The sequence below is a fragment of the Salvia miltiorrhiza genome, chromosome 1, assembly GCF_028751815.1.
Source record: "Salvia miltiorrhiza cultivar Shanhuang (shh) chromosome 1, IMPLAD_Smil_shh, whole genome shotgun sequence".
NCBI classification, from domain to species: Eukaryota; Viridiplantae; Streptophyta; class Magnoliopsida; order Lamiales; family Lamiaceae; genus Salvia; species Salvia miltiorrhiza.
Window position 1 is genome coordinate 2,346,088 of NC_080387.1, and position 12,073 is coordinate 2,358,160.

Below are 12,073 nucleotides of genomic sequence, written 5' to 3' on the forward strand. Positions count from 1 at the left end.
AGCATGGGAAACCACGCGGGAACATTTTGGATTACCTCCGAAAGTGTTCATCCCGTGAAGTTGACCTATTTGTTGAAATTAATATTCTATGGTGATTTTTGGGTTGAGACTGATTGTAAAGGCCAATGCATTAGGAAACTCACCCATAACGGAGAATTGGGTCTGAGTGGATTGAGTTGTATCAGCTTTTTGTTGCATCTCAAAGTCTTAGCTCTGCGCACCTCCCGAGGATGATACATATCTTGTGAGACCTGGATGGGATGGTGTTGTGATTGGAGAGTAGTCACCTGCGTTTTGCCTTGGCTTCTGTGTCTGCTGCTTGAGAACTGATTTTTGGTTTGGCTTGTGGGGGTTATTTTCCTCACTCTTGGCTGTTTGTGCGTGTTTGGTTTTGTTTGTGCTTTTCTGTATTTCTTTCTGGCTTGCTCCTCAGTGCTTTGTTGTTGCAGGTGGATGCTAGATCCTGGTTGCTGCGCGGTCCTTCACTTGGATCTCTATGTACGATGGTTCCTGCTCTGCCCATGTTTCTCCCGTTGGGCTGTTGGAGTGCTTTCCCTTTCTGGATTTTTCGCTTTTTCTTTGTTGTTTCTTTTGTCTCTGGTTGGGTGAACCGGGCCTCTTAGGGGTGATGGTTCGACCGAAACCTTTGAGGTGGGCCCTTCCTGCTCACTGCCAGTTTGGTTGCTATTTTTTAGACGAATATTCTTTTTCCTCTTTTTCTTGAAGAGGTTTTAATGAGGCCCGACCCTCAGTTACGCCTGTGCTCTCATGGGTCTAGGTTTTTATTTCTTTTTTTTTTAATAAAATTTCTATTTCAGCAGCTCTATAGAACCACACCCGATATATATACATATAAATTAAAAAAATAAAAAAATAAATAAATATTAATGAACAGATTTTCGGGCATTAAAAAAATTATAAAATAGAAAAAAATAAAAATAATAATATTAATGACTGAAAATTCGGTCGTTAAAAAATAATTTTGTAATTAAAAAAACTTAAAAAAATATATTAACGATTGAATTTTCGATCGTTAGAAAAATAAAAAAAAATTAAAAAGTAAAAAATATTAACACTAGAAAATTTGATTGTTAAAAAAATAAAATAATAAAAATAATAATTAACGATCGAAATTTTGATAGTTAAAAAAAAATTATTGTAAAACGATCATAAATCGATCGTTAGTGTCACTAAATTAACATCGAAATTAATGACCGAAATTTTCGATCGTTAAAAGCATTTTTTCTAGGAGCCACACTTACGTGAGCGCCGTTATATTTGTGCGCGCATATGGTGAGCGCGGATCCTGGGTCGTGATCCGACCCGAATCCGGCTTCACCTTAAATATTAAAAAAAAAACAATTACAATGGATTTATGGTATAAATCTAAAACGAATATGTTATGAGGCAAACAACTGTTCTGCGCATTTGGTTAGGCGCTATGTTATAATCAAGAAGGTCACTAGTTCGAATCTCTACTTTGGCAAATATGCGGAACAGAGGAATGACTTCAGCGAGATAGCTTTCGCCAGAGGGAATCACACTCGCCAGAGGAGGTGTTGGTTCAATATGCGGAACAGAGGAATGACTTCAGCGAGATAGCTTTCGCCAGAGGGAATCACACTCGCCAGAGGAGGTGTTGGTTCCTCGCCAGAGGAATCAGCGCGAGGAACCAGCGAAGTCCTCGCCAGAGGAATCAGCGAAATCTTTTAAATATATATTAAATTCAGCGCGCACATGGTGCGCGCAAAAAATACACGGCGCTCATTTAAGTTTTTGTGTTTTTCTAGTAGTAGATCGAGTAAGAAATTTGGTAGGAAATAGGTTTATGGCTTTCGATAGAACGGAAGATTTGAGAATTGAGATTTGGTGGGTTATTTTATTATTCGCTCAACTAAATGATTATTTTATTTGAAGCTGAAGTGGAACATGAAAAACAAAAGATAGCATTATTGCATAGGACAAATTGAGAAGAGACGATAATATTGACTCACAAAATTGGCGTATACGGTAGCCAAGTCCAACTACAATTGCTCACCATATCTTAAAACAAGACTTGCTTTCTACTAGCTACAATCTTGCTCGCCACGATTATGTTTAAAGATAGCATTGTTTTTTTTTTTTAAGGTAAAGACGTGTCATATTAAAGATAGCATTGTTAACAACATTGATGCACCTAGTCACTTGCTTGATGAATTGATTGCTCACATCAGTCCATACGCATTTCACTATTACACACTTCTCCCTCTCTCTCTCTCTATATATATATATATATATTGTAAATGAAATTTAAATTCCCTCCACCACTATCACATTTTCCTCCACTTGATTAATTAATCACCTTCTTATTGCACTATTTCGCCAATATGGAACCAACCGGCACAATACTCTTCAACACCGTCGGCAGAGCCTTTTACTGCTTCGATATATTCGCCGTCGAGCTGTCAGACTTGGTCCGAGCACCGCCTCACCGACGGTGTATCCATCAACTTCAACGGCCAGTTCGTTGATGACCACAAAACTCTTGTTTACATCTCCGAGCGAACCGGTTCGCCTCGCATTTTCCTAAATCAATCCGAAGATATCGATGCCGAACATCTCTATTCCCCACCGGAGAGCCTCTTCCACGACCGCCCCGTCATCAAAAACCGCCGCCTCTACTTCATCTCTGCCCATGAGCAGCCGGAGAAGCCTTTCACGAGCTGGTCGGCTCTTTACTCGACAATGCTGGATGACAAGACGACTACGCGGCTAACTCCGTACGGCACCGTGGATTACAGCCCCGCCGTCTCTCCGTCGGGGAAGCTCATCGCCGTCGCTTCCTATGGGCGGAAGGCTTGGGGCGGTGAGTTTCACGAAATTGACACCGATATTGTTGTTTTCTCAGAATCCGATCCCACCAGCCGTGCTGTCGTGTGCCAGCACGGCGGATGGCCTAGTTGGTGGAGTGACTCGATCTTGTATTTCCACCGAGAAGCGGAAGATGGTTGGTGGAGCATATTCAGAGCCGATTTGTCGCACGATTTCGCATCATCGCCGCCTGTTGTCCCGGTCCGCATTACTCCGCCGGGCGTCCACTGCTTCACGCCAGCAGCCGTGCACGGCAACAAGAGAATCGTTGTGGCGACGAGGCGGAACGGCAAAAATTACCGCCACATCGAGATTTTCGACACCGAGTCTCAGAAATTCCAACCCGTCACCGAGCTGCTGAACCCTAATCATCACCATTACAACCCTTTTGTTTCTCCGGGAGCCACTTTTCTCGGATACCACCGCTTCAGAGGCACCGGCGCCGGCGACAGTGCAATTCCTTACATCGAACGGGTGAACAGTCCAGTAAAAGGACTTAACATGGTCAGACTCGTCGGTTCATTCCCAGCCTTCTCGCCGTCCGGCGATTTAATCGCGATGAACGTCGATTTCGATCAGAATTCCGGCCTCAAGATCGTGAAATCCGACGGCTCAAAGACGTGGACATTGTTCGGAAATCGAATCGGCTTCTACAATTCATGGAGCCCCGCTCACAACAATGTCATTTTCACATCAATCGGTCCGATTTTCGAATCCTCCAAAGCACATGTACAGATCGCTCGAGTCACATTCGATCCAACGCATCTAAACCCTAATCGTAAGGAAATCCACTCGGAAATCAAAATCCTCACCAGAGAAGACACCGGCAACAACGCCTTCCCATCGAGCTCGCCCGACGGCAAGTTCGTCGTGTTCCGATCGGGGAGATCTGGACACAAAAATTTATACATAGTTGACGCGACGATCGGCGAGTTCGACGGTGGAATACGGCGGCTGACGGAAGGGGCGTGGATCGATACGATGCCGAGCTGGTCGCCGGACGGGAAACTGATCGCGTTCTCGTCGAATCGACACAATCCGGAAAATGTTGAGGCGTTTGGGATCTATCTGATGGAGGCGGATGGATCGGGAGCGAGGAGAGTTAAGGTGGCGGGATTTGATGAGGCGAGAGAGAGGTTGAATCATGTGTGCTTCAGCGGCGATGGAGAGTGGCTGGCGTTCGCGGCGAATTTGGGTGGAGTGACGGCGGAGCCGGTGGCTTATCCGAACCAGTTCCAGCCCTACGGAGATCTGTACGCGGTGAGGTTGGACGGGAGCGGTTTGCGCAGGCTTACTTTCAATGGCTTCGAGGACGGGACACCCGTGTGGGGCCCAAACATCGAGTGCCATTTTAGTAAGACTGAAGATGAAGAACATGGGCTGGAGGGTGAATTTGAGGATCCATTGTGGATCAAATGCCATGTTTGAACTTATGTTTCACTTTCAACACTACTTTTATTCTAAATAACACAAACAAAATCTTGTGAGACTTCTTTCGAGGCATTATATAATACTTCCTCCGTCCCCAGGGGCGGAGCCAGACTTTTGATTCAGGGGGGTCCAAATTTTTTTAACGTAACTTCGAAAGTGTGGCGAAGTAAATCACCAATCTTTTTAAATTTTTGCAATTTCATCCCCCAATTTTTTCGATTGTCGAATTGTTAATTTGAAGTTTGTGTGAATTATTTCTCCATGTAATATTCATGTTACGATGTATTTTGCAATAAAATTACTACATATTGAAAATTATAGTGCAAATACAAGATATATATAATCTCTTTCTAATTTGGAAAAAAAATAATTGAAATTGTACGAAACGACGTCGTTTAGGCCTCACAAAAACGACGTCGTCTTTACTAATCCACGTAAGTTGCAATTCAACACTCTGACGATCGAAAAAAAAAATAGGGGACGTAATTGAAAAAATTGAAAAATAGTGATTTAATTCGCCACAGTCAAAAGTCACGTTAAAATTACAAATTTGAAATAGTTTGTGATTTTATTTGCAAAAATCTCATAAAACTTTGTAAGACAAAGTAACTTTCAATATCAAATTAAAAAAATAAATCTCTAGAATCCAATCCAATCATGATATGTATAAATTAATTATGTGTTCGCTTCTTCAAAACATCTTAACTCTAAATATTGCATACCAATTACAGTTTAAAATAGCTCAACTTAATAATAATGTAGATAAAATTATATATTTTTTATTCTTAATATAAAATTACGAAAATACGCCTACTATTTTTGAAAATCCCAGGGGGGCCCAGTGACCCCCCTGCCCCACCCCTAGCTCCGCCCCTGTCCGTCCCGCTCTAAATGTCTCCTTTCTTTTGAACACAGAAATCAAAAAATATGTATAAAATAGATAAAATGAGTTAGTGAAAATTGTTTAAATATTAAGTAGGGCGCTAATATTTGGACACTCGGTGTCCAGGACACCTGCCATTAACCGGGTTTTTTTCATTTAGCCCAAATGAGCCGGTTTTGAGTGATTTTTATATTTACTAATTTATCCATTCTCAATTTTAGGAGATTTTATTGTTTAGATTTTTGGTTTTAAGATATCCGAAAATGATGTTTTTCAGTTTCTTTACTTATTGTTTTTTATGTTTCCTTATTTTTTGGTTTTTTATTTTCCAAAATTATATAAATCATATTCTAAGTTTATTTCTTGAATTATTTTAATTATTTGTTTCTTGTTAAAGTAATCCTATATTTGTTTACAGCTCTTTTTTTTTTTTGAAATTAATATTATTTATTTTTATTGATGATTAAATTATTTATTTATATTTGAAAATTATGTTTTATTTATTTGTTTCCACATATTTAGAGATTCTCTTAAAAATAATCATAGATTTGTTACTACATACATTATTTGTTTCGAAAATTATATTTTTTTTATTGTTTTACACTAATAATTTAGTAAGATTAATACTTGTAAATAATTGAATATTATTTATTTATTTAATTTTTTTTTCAAATTCACTATTTTATTTCAATTAATTAATTCAACTTTATTTCATTGAGTATAATTATTTCTTATTATTATATTGCGTTTCATACTAAATTATAATTCAAGTATATGTTATATAGATTCCGAGCAAAATCTCTTCGTAGGATTGACTATACTTTATTTTTGCTTTCAACTTCACTAATTTATTTAAATTATATAATTAAACTTGATGAACGTTGAGTTTAATTATTTCAACTTCAATACTATATCATAATATATGGTCTTCAAGTATATTGTTATATTGTCATATAATTTCAACTAATTAATAAAACTTTACTAGTACGCCTTCCCGTGCGATGCACGGGTCACAATATATTTATTTTTATTTTAAAAATTTTAAATTGTGTAAGAATATGAAAGTATCATTATTTTGTCATTTGACTCTCCGTCCACGATATCGTTTTTATTTTTGTCATTTTATTTTAGTATGTCCACAATATTATTTTCACTCCTACTTATAGCAATATGGTTCACAAATTCCACTCACAATAATAATGAGACTCAAACTCGACTAATAACAATACTCACTACTATTCACCACTTTTTAATACTTGTATTATTCACAAAGTGGAAACAATATCGTAAACGGAGTGAGTGTTAATTTAAATATAAGTATTTAATTTAAAATAATGTATAATTATTATATTATCAACTTAATGAGTATTGTATAATAATAATAATAATAATAATAATAATAATAATAATAATAATAATAATAATAATAATAATAATAATAATAATAATAATAATAATAATAATTAAATTTATAAATTATAAAATAAATCATTTAAGTCAATCTCATCTTGAGCAAATAATGAAATAATACTAACTCATCGTTATAACAAAATTGATAGCCGTCATTTAATATAACAATATTGGGATCTTAAAAATCCAAACTGAATTATTATTAAAAGATCATATTTAAACAACCCAAAACCAATTAATAAGATACGAATAATATAAAAGGAAAAATATAACAATAAATATGTTTATATAAAATAAATAAATAATTAATATACTCCCTCCGTCCCAATATTCAAGTCTCCTATTCCTTTTTGGGCCGTCCCAATATTCAAGTCTCCTTTCCTTTTTTGGCATAAATTACAATACAATTACTTCACTTAATTAGGTATTCTCTCGCTTTCTTAACTTTAATCTCACTCTCTCTCTCTCACTCTCTTTCCCAAATCTGACACTCTCTTTCTCTTCGCCTCTTCTCTCTCTCGGACGCCTCACCAGTCACCACCACCGTTCCTCTTCTCTCCCGGTGACCGCAGCGACAAGGCCCACCGCCTTCGCCTCTGATCTCCTCCGCCTCCACCGACTCCCTCTCCCAGACACATCCGCAAAAGGCGGCGCCTCCTTCTGCAAAAGGCGAAATGCACCGACTCCAACGCCAACGCCTCCGCCGCCTCCACCATGCTCCAGCGCCGCCTTCTACCGCCTGCACCGCGGCAGATCTGCTCGAATAATTTAGGGACGAAGGTGGAGGTCCTGCTGCCTCGCCGGAAATCGAGCACAGAGGGCTTCTCCGCCGCACCGTTCAAGCGTCCACTCCGCCGCGACTCATCCACTTCCAGTCGCCGGAGGGTTTCTGCGACCACAATTTCCTCTACCTTCTCCTCGTCTTGGTTGTCTTCTTTAAATTTCCTCTCAAGGCCAACAGCTAGTTACAGAGAGAGAGAGAGAGAGGGCAGAAAAATTGGATCTTGGACAACTATATTTCGTTTTCAGCTCATAATTTTCGGCCACATTTTGATGGTAATGCTTCACTGGATCTGGGTTTTCTTGGTTTATGCTGCTTGATTTTGGGCTCGATTTTGAGAAATTGAGTGTGAGGAAGAGAAATGGAGAGAATGACAGTGAAGAGGAAGGGGGAATTGTGACGCCAACCGAAGAAAGAATAAGGGCGGCGACTCGCCGGCCCCTCAGTAGCGGCGGCGGCGGATTCCAGATGGAGGAGGAAGTTTTGGGGCTAAAGAGAGAGAGAGGCGCAGAGCTCTAGACTTGATTAGTCAATTTAATTAAGAAATAAAATAACATTAATTAAAGCACTAATTATGTGGTCCCTACTAATTTAACATCAACTTTACCTCTCCTAAATACCCGTGCCCAAAACAAAGGAGACTTCATTATTGGGACGGAGGGAGTACATAATTAAATAAATATGTATAATATATTCCAATTTTAATATATATAATTAATTTTTTATTTGCAAATTCACATTAAAATTAATACAAATTTTCTTCTCCTTAATTGCATTAAAAACGATTATAATTTAAAAATATTTAAATTTAAAATAATTATAATTAAATAACCATATAAACTTTTTTGAAAGCTAAAAAATGACATCTAGTTATTTTTTTCACCGACAAACGAAAACAAAATGAAAAAAATAGTATGATGTTGAAATTGGAGATAAATGAGAGTGAACCAAATTTAATTTTGACATTTTAAAGATCATATATTATTTATTTCAAATTTGTTTGTTACTCCGAATTAAAGATTATATTTTTTTAATTTAACATTGGAATTGAATATTTGTTCATAAATAGAAGTTAATGATTTTTTGATAAAATTAAAATAGAAAAAATAAGGAATAAATTTTGGAGGGAAGAAGTGAGAGGGGAGAGAAAATTTGGAGGTAAAACAATTCCTCTTTTATAGTATTATATATAGATTTCATTGAGTATAATTATTTCGACTTCGTTACTCACACAATCGTGGTTCATTTTGTTATCATCATATCGATTACAATACTTGATTATAATATATTCAAATTAAGTATATATAATATAGTTTTATTTATTTTTTCCCAAATTCGCTAATTTATTTCAATTAATTAATTCAACTTTATTTCATTGGGTATAATTATTTCTTATTATTATACTGCGTTTCATACTAAATTATAATTCAAGTATATGTTATATAGATTCCGAGCAAAATCTCTGCGTAGGATTGACTATACTTTATTTTTGCTTTCAACTTCACTAATTTATTTCAATTATATAATTAAACTTGATGAACGTTGAGTTTAATTATTTCGAGTTCAATACTATATCATAATATATGGTCATCAAGTATATTGTTATATTGTCATATAATTTCAAGTAATTAATTAAACTTTATTTCAATGAGTATAATTGTTAGGCCCGGAGGGTCTCGAATAGGTGTATGGGGGGGGGAATACACCTATGGGCTATTTTTCTTTCCTCTAAAATCAGAGGGATCTCAAGATGGAGATCAAAACGAAACTTTACAAGCAAACTAAAACACCTGTTAACAGAAAGGAGTTTTGACCAAACAGGGTTGACGACTGATACTGAAAGACTCTTCAGTAAGAATTTATCAGTTAAGTTACTAGAACTTAACTGATGCACGTAGAGGCTTCAATCGAGTTTGCTAAAACAAAGATGATATAAATCTTCCTGACTATCAGAGGATAGATTAGTCAGACTGATATCATACGCAGCGGAAATAACTTTGTTTCGTAATAGCCTCGGTTGAGCACGTTGTTAGTCTTATGTTTCTCTTTGCAGTTAATCAAAATTCAGTTTATCAAAAGTAACAACACAAGTAAGAATGTAAAACTGAAAGCTGTAAATAACACAAAGACTTTTACGTGGTTCGGAAAACACTTCCTACATCCACGGTCGGTTGATCAAACCAACAATCCACTCCGCAAGTGCTTAACTGGTGCACTGCAAACCGAATCGTGTGCTTGCCGGGTGCACACAACCGTTCCACTGAAGATTCCACTCTTCAGTACCAACACTTCACTCGCGTTGGATTTCTCGCTCCTAGCACGACCTTGCACTAGGATCTCACGGAGTCAGAGTACCTTCGTGAACTCCTTTACCACTCAAACACTCGATTCTATCTCTCGAAAGGAGGTTTGAAAACTTGCCAACTAAACTTCAAATAACAAGTTCTTTGGAGCAAATTTGACCTAGGCTTCTGGGTAAATAGATATTTGCCTAAGGTTTAAGAGAATGTATGTAATCAGCAGTGACTGATTTTGGCTTTGGAATTCTCTTCTTCGATTCAAGCTTTGGGGAGGTTAAGCTTCGGGCTGAGTAGCAATTTTGGCAGAGCTTCAGCTTATGTCGTTGAATCGGTTAAGATTGAAGTGATCCTCGAGCACTACTTATAGGAGAGATCTTGAATAGATCCATTGGCGGAGAACGTCTTCAAGATTTCTTCCGTTGGAGAGCCTTTTGAATGTGGGCTGAAGCTTCAATCTTCGAGGTTCCTTGTTTGGTGGGAACGGCTATGTTGAAGAGCAAGAGATGCGACGTCTCTAATAATGTAGCCACCAAATAGGAATGACCTCTGCAGAGAGGGATGATCCTGAGATCTCTGAATTTAACGCGGCTGTACTTTGGAGTACGTGGCTTCCTTTTGAACGTTGGAAGTTCAGTCCGAGGAAGAATGTTTAACTGATACTTGTCTTTAGTATCAGTCCGCCGAGTCCACGTGGCACGCATTAAGTAATCAGTTCGGAACTGATTCTTCAATTGATACTTCAGTTGGTAACTTCAGTCTTCAGTCTTCAGAACTGCAAACTAAACTAGAAACGAACTCTAACACTTGAGTTCAAACTGTTCTAGTCTATTACATATTAAACCTAAGGATTTTGGTATCATCAAAACAAGACACGATATTCCATGGGGTTCCCAATAATTTCCCTCTTTTTGATGATGCCAAAACCTTACAACAGTTCTAAGCAATACAAAGACTGAACTCAGAGCACAAGTTCTAAAACAGGGTGAATACAGTTCTCCCTTAACAATAGAACCTAAAAACTTGTACTTAGAGTCAAGAACACAACAGTTCAAAATGAGAACGAGGAAAAAGATAGAAAAACATTAATCAGAGCCTGGACAAATAGTTATTGTCTTCAGGTTGAGATCAAAAGAAGTTCTTTTTATTTCAATACAATGACTAATGAGACATCAGTCGAGGTACAGAGCAAGACTTACATTGGAGTACAAAAGAAAACAAAAACTCATGGGAAACCCATGGACTCCAGCAGTTTACTTGGCTGCGCCTTGACCTTCTTGATCTTCATCTTCTGTCTTCATTCTTCATGTTCCTAAGCTTGTTCCATTCCCACTTGTTTTCCTTTGACTTGAGGTCTTCCTGGCTAATCTTCCTCATGATCATCGTGATGATCATTTTGCTTAATCGACTTCAGTCTTTCGAGAATAAGTCTCTAAGAACTTTCCCTCTTTTTAGCAACATCAAAAAGGTAGAATTGACTGAAGGATGCGGTTAAGACCATGCGAGGAAACCGAATCGCAAAATGGTCCAGAGAAAGATGCTGAGGGTAAAAGGAAGGTGGAGAATGCAGGGGTTGATTTGCATGGCTCTCAGAATGGGAAGAGAAGAGAGCTGCTATCATGCAAACCGAAGAGGGCTGAGGAGAGGTTTTTGGAGGAGAGGGAAGTAGAGAGAAGTGTGTGGGAAAGGAAGATCGAATCAGTGACTATCGTGAGGACAGACACTGTCGATGACCCAACACTTGGTCCATGAGAAGAAGACCTTGTGCAGTGGGTTGCGCCGGCTCACAACGAGCTCCTGCTCATTGTTGCTGCACCAAATGGAAGCTTCACAAAAAGGTGAGAAGCTTTCCTGAGAACCAGGTGAAGTCCGTCTTCTTGAGATAGATACTTCAAACCATATGGGTCGGGCATGAGGATGGAAGACGCTCGCGTCGATGGATACAAGTGAGAACAGGGCAAGCTTTGACGTCGGAGAGACGTTGAGATCCAGTGGAAGGGTCCGGTGAAGACCAAGTATGTGAGCGTCATTCTCCCACTCCATGACTTTGCAGTCATTGAATTCTCCTTTGTCGGAACAAAAATTTTCTCTGCAAACTTTGAAAGAGTTTGAAAATTTTCTCACAGTGAAGGCTGTGGAGATTTGTTAGTTGATACAGAAAACTATTGAAGACATCATGGTATAAATACACACATTTACCAAGTAAGAAGATGAAAAGTTTTTCGAAAACTGTGCCTAAAATGTTTTTGAAGTAAAAATTCGCGTCCGCCGTCACTACAGGGGACGGAAGCTTCAAAAGGTGAGAAATATCATGTCAATGAGATTCTCAAGAAATTTGATCACAGAGGCAAAAAGTTTGGAAATATTTTTAGTAAAGATCGGGACAGGTTAAATCAAATACAAATCCCCTTTTTTGAAAAT

General features: G+C 37.9%; 1 pseudogene; it reads left to right on the plus strand.

Moving 5' to 3' along the window:
* The first annotated feature begins 2,276 nt into the window (after positions 1-2,276).
* LOC131007262 (uncharacterized) lies at positions 2,277-4,339 on the plus strand (annotated as a pseudogene).
* Positions 4,340-12,073: the final 7,734 nt, after the last annotated feature.